The 8,418-nt window shown below is 38.4% G+C and overlaps 1 long non-coding RNA gene across 2 annotated transcripts in view; it reads left to right on the top strand.

The window, feature by feature from the left end:
• Positions 1-33: 33 nt before the first annotated feature.
• Positions 34-8,418, top strand: part of LOC108641974 — an 11,830-nt gene continuing 3,445 nt past the window's right edge. Inside the window, exons 1-5 of one of the 2 annotated variants that reach the window (XR_001922364.2) lie at positions 34-233; positions 2,256-2,319; positions 2,829-2,967; positions 3,576-3,634; positions 6,432-6,524. This is a non-coding gene — a long non-coding RNA (uncharacterized LOC108641974). The remainder of the gene's footprint in view (positions 234-2,255; positions 2,320-2,828; positions 2,968-3,575; positions 3,635-6,431; positions 6,525-8,418) is intronic. The other variant, XR_001922365.2, reaches the window with a different exon arrangement.

Raw genomic sequence — 8,418 nt, 5'->3', positions numbered from 1 at the left:
CGGGCCTCGCCCGGAATGGTGCGCGGGCAGCGGGGACGGGGCCGTGCCGCCCCGAATCAGGGCTCACACTGCAGAGGGCTGTAGGCGAGAGAGAAAACTTTTCGAGGAGCTCTCGAGCTGCTGTATCGCACAAAACACACACCAGACCCGGTTTCCTTATTCAAGCAAAAGTAGAACTTCCCGGTGCTTTGGCAGTTGAGCAGCAGAGGACGCTGAGCGGTGCAAATGCCCGTGTGAGTGCATCCTGTTCTCCCTAAAATAAGAAGAACAGTAGGTCGTTTAAGGGTATCGTGGTCTCTTGGATTATTGTGTTAGCTGAAAGTTTATAAGGACAAGAATGCTTTTCTTAGGGGGCAGAGAAAAAGACGCGTCAGAGAGAACAGGACTGAGGGGACCTCCAGAAGTTATTCTGCTTTGGGAAACTCTCCGACTATATTAGCTCCAAAGTTTCTTGGCAAACTGTCCCAGTGTCTGTATGTTAATGTTATTCAAACTTATATCCCCTATGCTGTGGGTTAAGCCCACTGCTTTTATATTACCAGGAGAGAGCAGGTTGAGTCTTGCAGTTCAGTATGTCCTCACAAAGACTTTGATTTAAAAGATGTTGAATTCAAATTAGTAAAAACTAGTAAAGAAGTTCTGAAAATTGTAAAACTCAACATTCTGCTAGATACAGTTGGACCCAATGATTTTAAAGGTCTTTTCCAACCTATATGATTCTCCGATTCTGAAAAAATTTGGGCAGTATTACTTCCTCATTATTGTTTTCATCAGGCTTCTTTGTTCACTTAACAGTTATGTATTATACTGCCCAACACATTTCTTCTACAAGCAGTCCATAAAGAAAACTGTGGGTTGTGCAGCAGCATTCTGCAGGCCCCTCAGCAGTACTGATGGGCATGTGCTGCCTACCCTTGACTACTGCAGGACATAGCAAAGCAGAGAGAGCTGCCGAATTTTGACAGGCTTTGCTCTTCATCTTCCAGCTGAAGTGGCCAGGCCATGACCTCACTGTGTTACAGCTGCAGTAAAACCTTTGGGTAGCTTTAGGCAGGGTTCAGGGGCACAGCTCAGCACTTGACCATCAGCAGAGCTTGAACCAGGGGCCTTGCCATTGCAGCTGGAAATCAGAGCCTGCAGGGGAGGCAGGCACACCACTGGAGGGGATCTGCTGCCACAGCTTCCAAGAGGGAGCACAGATGGGAACAAGACTGCTGATGGAAAGGACTGAGCAGTGTGGGGTCACAAACTCAGCCAACACTGCCCTGGGTCAGTCTGCACGTAGCTGACCTTGTGCCTAGTATGTAAAAAGCTTGTTCTTTCTTCATTTGATCTGAAATCTCTTGAGGAGCCCTGCCTCTCTGGGAGAGCTGGTAGTCCTTCCTTCTAAGCCAGTCGAGACTGCCTGCAGACCTTGCTTTATTTATTCTGTTCAGCCTCCCTAAACTGGCTGAAGCAGCATATCCTTAGCACCTGGTTTCAGCAGTATATGACTGAGGAACAGCAACTTTCTGCTTGGGATATCTGCCAAAGCATTCTCTAAAACCTTCAAACAGCATGTTTCTGGCTTTTGATGGCGATTCTTAAGTATTGCTGGAATACAAGTGCTGCTGCCACCCCCGGTTTTACAGAGAAAGAATAGAGGCAAAGGCAGTTGTACACTGACATGTTCTCTGAAAGAGGAGACACTCAAAATTAGCAGTCACCCTTTGAAAGCTGAAGCTTAAAGCCTTTCATTAATATATACTTAACAAAAATATAGATATAAATTCCACTAACTTATTGGGAAGAAAGAATCTATATCTGTTGATATACTAAGAGTGAAGGCTACTAAACCCACATAATTCTTCAGTGTGTGCTGTGAATAGGCAAGCTTCCTCATCTTTCCCCTTTTTTCTTTGTCGCTCACAAATATAAAAATGTGGTTAACTTAAAAAACACACTTGTCAGCGTGATGCATTTTTCATTATCTTAAGGAGAATCAATTAGTGCATTTGCATTATTAATCGTGATTCAAGATGGAAGGCACTCTCTTCACGGCAGTGCAATTTACAGTGGAAGAGAGAAACTTAGTTAATATTTAATTAATCAAGAGTTGGGTTACTTTGTGCTGTGAGTAAGAAATTCAAATTCCTACCATTTCGAGAGGGAAAGCAATAATTACGTGAGGATGTCTGTTAATTTATTTGTTCTGTATTGACTAGTGAAACAAAATACCAGCTGTAATTATGCAACCTTAATTCATTTATTTACAGCAGGTGAACAAAGTATCTGACAACAGAGGTGTGACCTGTGTCAAAACCATAAACGCTGTCTAAAGTATGTGGTGTTTATTTGTAAAGCAACACGTTATTATCAATTTACTTCACAATATACTGTTTATTTAGCACAAGGGTATTTGTTGTTCTTGTTTATCTAAGTATTGTTTTGCTAGAGATAACGTGGTTATTACTTATCAGCTGAAAATAAATTAGTGTTTGCAATTCCAGGGTAAAAACATCCTGCTAAGTGCTAGCTAATAATGAGTAGTTTTCAAACTTAAAAAACCCTCAAACCTTAACTAATAAGGAGTAAAAATGTGTACTGTCCTGTAGATAAGATGGATTGTTCTCTGTGAGGGCAGTGAGAGAAGTTGTGGACTCCCTGTCCCTGACAGTGTCCAAGGCCAGGTTGGATGGGGCTCTGAGCAACCTGGGCTAGTGAAAGGTATCTCTGCCCATGGCAGGAGGTTTGGGACAAGATGATCTTTAAGGTCCCTTCAACACAAACCATTCCATGATTCCATAAGAGCTTTTTTCCTTTATGTCTCCCTTTCATTTTTTCCTTAGAGTCACAATATCCTGGATTTCTTATGCTGTGCTTCATCATAGCAACATGAGAGTGATTCTTCTGACCAGCAAGGGAAATAATTTGCAGCCTTGAAAGTGATTTTGCAAATGCTGGGTTCATCTCCATTTTTGCTACCTGGTGTGTGTTCTCTGTCTCCTGATGATGTTTCTCTTCACTTTTGCTTTTTTTTTTTTTTTTTTTTGGTATGTGTATGTTTTTTATTTTGGTTTGAGACTTTGTTTTTGTTTCATTGTTATTTTGTGGGTTTTGTTTGGTTGGTTTGCTTTATTGGTGGTTTTGTGGGTTTTGTTTGTTCATTTGTTTTTCCCTGAGGGAGGAGATATTACCATTTCAAAACTTGCCTAAGTTTTGCTTTTTCACTCCCTTTAAAAATTATTCGAGATTATTTACCAGACTGAGATCTTCATAAGTCTGGCTGCAGTATCTGAGTATCAGTATGTGTTGCATATTGTTTAACTTTTGTTTCACAGCACAGATAATGGAAATATAATTAAAAATCTACCCTAATAGTTTAGTGATTATAATGACATATGGAGAAAAAATATTTCTCCCATTCTGTTTGACATATTTTAGTTTTGTAATTCCAACCCTACACAGAGAGCAGTAGTTACAAACTTACTCCACAACAAAATAACAATGTTAATTGAAATGCCCACATTTTAGTGGGCATAAAGAGAACTAATTTAGTAAGAACTCTCTGTATTTAATCTATTTCTGTTTTGCAGGTACCTACTCTGTGTGCTTCAAATGAAAAACAGAGGTGACCATCTCCATGTCCACGATAGTAAGTTATATGTGAAGATGCTGCTTATTTGCTCTGAGTGCCACTAGTTCGAATCTTTCTTAAAAAGAACAAGGAGGAAGCAAATTACTACTTAAATAGATGAGACACGGTCAGAAAGCAAATCAAAGATATGCTGCAATCCAGACAGTCCAAACAGAATTGTCTTGTATCTTGTTAGTGATAAGGCTCTTAGAAAGTAAAGCTAATTATCATTAGTGTAAACCAGATCAGAGGATTAAGAAATGAAGAATGTGAAGAAAAGCAGAGGTGATCTCATGAGTGGTTCATGCCAAATTAAACCTTGTTATTTAAGATTCTTGCCCTGGTGTCTTGCAAGGTAAACAAAAAACTTTCTTGAAATCTTTAGATAGTATTCCTTTTTTTACTTCCTTCCTCTTCTCTCCCTTCAGTATTCTGCTGGGTTTTGCCTGTGCAGGAAAAACATATTGTGAGAAAGTGTAGTAGAATAGAGTAGTCAGTAAGTAGAGTAGAGTAAAGTAGAGTAGTTCCCAGCTACTATTTCTATTTTCTGTGTTCATAGAGAGCTGGATGTGTACTTTGCAATGGATTCAGTTCAAATGGCTCTTTTATGTATGGCAGCACTGACATTTAACTACAATTAAGGATTCCCTTCTTGAGACCTGTAGATGGTATAATATTTTTGCTGGAGACTAATAGCTTTGAGTTGATTTTAGCACACATTTGAAACAGATTTCTTTTATTTCCTGGTGTATAATTAAGAGTAGCATCAGTAACATCAGGCATCTCTTGAGCCTCTTTGCTAGAGGCATCCATTAGGAACCCAGGCCTTTCCTCAAAAAGAGGTAGATTTGACTTTTTCACCAGCTTGCCTGACCACTTGTGTCCTGAGGACTACAAATCCACGGTCCATGTCCACCCTTCTGTCTTTCAAAATGGCTGAGAAGTTGAGGTGGTGAATATTCTTCCTACCACAATAAGTGTTGCCTAATTATCTCCTGATATTGTATGGCTGACCGAGATGGTGCAGGTGCCAAACTCTGATGAAGCAAGCCACGGTTTCCACTTAGTGAAGACTTCCTTAAGAAATTATTTAAATAAGAAAAAGGAGTCTAAAGATAAAGTGTCTGGTGGCCACCATGTGAACTCTCTGCCAGGAACTTCAGAGATTACAGCTTTCCAGCTGGCTCTCCTATGAGGGCCTTTAAAATCCTCTCCAGCGGAAATAATGTGTTTGGTTTGTTAACAATGAAAACTTCTACTACAGCCAGTGGAATTCATGCCAGAGCTGAGGTGGAAGGCCCAGCCCTGAAAGCCTTTTGGATCTGGAGTTCATGTAGATGTTGGCACAAATACTGCACTTGGTGCTCTGAGAGATGATCATTGGCTTAAGGCTCAAAAATATGGCCCCTTTTGTATCTTAAACAAGAAAGCTGTTTTTCCTTCTGCTGTTTGCATCATAGTTATGTTATTTGCTTCAACAAAGATCTCAATCTGCTTCAGAATATTTTTTCTTCTTAATGAAACTATTTATTCTTTCCTTATATTTCAATTGTTATTTTCAGTAATCTTTATACATACGATTCTATTTCAGTCGTTTCTTTATGCACAAAACTATCAGCAAAAGTGAAGAACAGAATAAAAGGGGGAATATAAATACATTAAATATACTTTAGTTATAGTCAACCATAAATTAAAATATATTAATGTATCATCTAAAACACAAGTTCTTTAACTGACACGTCTGTAAATGTAAGAGGAGTGTTATCTTTATTTGCAAATTTATGCACTATTGTTTCTTTACACCATCATCTTTCACGTTGTAAGTGAGGATGTGCAATGTCCTTCTGTCCACAGCAGCAGATTTCACACATAAAAGCTGAAGGATAAAATATACACAAAATAAATTTTAAAAAAAATAAAATAATGGAAAAGGAATGAGAAGTGACTGATTACATTCCCTTAAATTCCATTTCTTTATTTTTTTCATTTTCCTCATTGCTCCTCTATAAAATGTTTGTAACAATTTTAACTTAGTGTCCTTGCTGTTGATTTTTATGCATCAAGAGTTTGCCAAACACAGCTTCTGCCCCATTTCTGCACAGTCCATGAGTCAGATTTTTTTTTTCAAACTGAATTGACTTGTTCTCTTGCTCTCTTCAGGGAGTGATCAACAGCCACTGTTTAAAAATTCTCATTAGGCACTTCAGCGTTCAAGCTGTGGCCCTGTTATGGTTTCCAAGGTCCTAACATAGAACCCCAGTGATTTCCATACCAGTCTGATCACACAAATGAGTTAGCTAAGTGCAGTAACAATCAATTTGTAAAACATATGTGTTTCTATGCTGCTGCTATCATTAATTCTACAAAGGAAAATAATTTCAAGAAGCAATAGTTGTTGTTCGAAAATATCAGAAGAGAGAAGAAATCTGGCTGACAGTCCAAAAGGGATCAATACAGCAGCTTCTGGAACTGCCATGCCAGCAGGAATCACTTCTTGCTAATGTAATTTGTGTGTCTCCTTCTGAGTGGTTATAGCTGTTGTTGCTCTTCTTGCATTAAAAGGACGTTAAGACAAAAAAAAGTAATCAGAATGGAAGCATTTTTATTCCTTCCTACTGCTTAGAAGACTGCTAAATGCTAAGACAGGGGTTATGTGTGTATCTACTTATTTGAACAAATTCACATAATCATATTTTATTGTCTTAATCTATAGACATATTGATTCTACTCTAAAAATGACTTCTTCATGAAGTATGGTCCACTTGGGGTTGTGTGTGTAATTATTCTTTTTCTTTATAATACATTTTTCACACAGGTAGGGGGATGTGGAGCTGCTTTGAAATGCTTCTTCTGTGGCCTGTCCCCTATGTCATTATGGCAGTGACTTTTACCCAAAAGCTTTAATAAGGTACTTTTGAAAATAATACATTTTAGTTATTTTTCCTTGTATATCTGTGCAGCTGTATTCTAAACAGATCATTGTAATTCAGCCTCTGTTTCTAACAATGTAATAAGGAGCTTGTTCACACTTGAAAGGTAATTCTGATTAAAGCAGATGTAAATTTAATTTCTGTAGCTATTATTAAATAACTCCACTCGTGGTTGTGCTTATTTGTGCTCTGCTTATCTCAAATAACTTTCAAATAAAGAGACTTAATCAGAATAAGAGATGATTCTGCAGGAAAAGACATGTACAAACATGAGGGTGTTCAAGATATCTGTACCTCATATTGTGGACAAGCTGAGAGAAGTTTCAGTGGGACACTATTTTAGTTTTCTAGGGGAATTTCATGTAACAAAAATATCTGAAGTCTGTTTTTATCTCTGATGTTGCTTAGATAAGTGACTTTCTATTTCATTTGAAGTTTAACTAAGGGTTCTGTTTTCTTTGATGAAAGTTGATGGCAATCTTGCAAAGTAAGTTATTTACTGGATTCCAGTTCCAGAAAAAAAGCATTAAGAAGGGGGAGTCAACAGCTGGGTTGCTGTGCCAAGTGATGGATAGACCAGTCTTTGCACAGAGAGGGTGACATAGTCTGTCTGCAGTTTTTTCCACACAAATTTAAGTATTGTAATCCAAAGAAGAAGTCATGCCTTCTTCATGCTCTAAAGACTTAGAGCCCTAGAAAGAGTTGTCCCACATAAAGTGGAAGAGCTATCTGCTGTCGGTATAAAAATTCCATTTTCTGGGATGTTCTATCCTTTTCTTTGGGCATTCTTCTGCATTTTTGAAGCATTTGTGGGATCTGAATGGTGCTCTCCTAAGCAAGCATGTCACAAGTGTACTGAGAGGCTTGTAAAAGATGGAGGGACTGGGAAAATATTATGAGTGCAGAAGCCTCTGTTATTAGTTCTCTTGACTATTTCAGTGATGTGTCAACCTGAAATCATAAGCTTTCACTACAAAGTTACTAGTTCTGCTTCTGTAACAGACAGAAACTGGAAAATAATGATCATGTTTGTAAAAAATTCCAATTCAGCTTAAAAAGAGCTCTACATGTGACAACTTCTGAAAGATCCTGTGTCTAAAACTACCTTTACTTAAAACTGGCAACACTGAAGTTACCACTGGCCACATCTTTTTAATATTTTCTGTAAATGCTGCTGTGTCTAGCCTGTCCCAGTTCAAAGTAGCAGTGCTTGACTTGTACTTCTAGGGGGGAATGTGGTTGGAGCACTTTTCCCAAGCCTGAGTGAAATAAAAGCTCATTTCCCATTGAGGCTGTGGCGTGACCTTGCTGAGCACCTCTTGACAAGTGGGCTTCTAAAAGTGTCTGCAGGTGCTACACAGCAGTTCCAATGAGAGGCAGGGGAGTGTAGAGTATTTTGAACAAAAATGCATTGGAAAATTTAGGTTGGCAAAATGTGGTAGTTTGTTGGGTTTTTTTGCAGCTGCGAAAATGTGATTTAGTCAGAACTCCAGGGGTAACCTTGTTCACGGTGCAGTGAAGATCTCTGAGGACCATAAATACTTCAAATATAGGTTTAATATGGTCTCTTAAAGACAATGCAGCCAGTAATTCAACCTGACACCATGCTGGCATATTATTTAGTACCATCTTAGGGGTACGAATACTACTTATGGAGTAGTAACTAGTGTTAATGCCTGCTATCTAACTAGAAACAAGTGCTATTCGACAGTTACTTGTTACCTTAAAGAGAAGAAATCATACAGCATGTGTTTTGTATGACTCACACTTCATAAACTTACAGATTCAATAGTCTTTCAGGAGAAAAAACATTATATATGTATTATATATATGTATACATTGCAGATATCCTGACTGACTATAAAAAGCAAT

Source organism: Manacus vitellinus, unplaced genomic scaffold (assembly GCF_001715985.3).
Source record: "Manacus vitellinus isolate BGI_N305 unplaced genomic scaffold, ASM171598v3 scaffold_9_pilon, whole genome shotgun sequence".
Taxonomy (NCBI): domain Eukaryota; kingdom Metazoa; phylum Chordata; class Aves; order Passeriformes; family Pipridae; genus Manacus; species Manacus vitellinus.
This window is presented reverse-complemented; position numbering and strand designations above follow the sequence as displayed.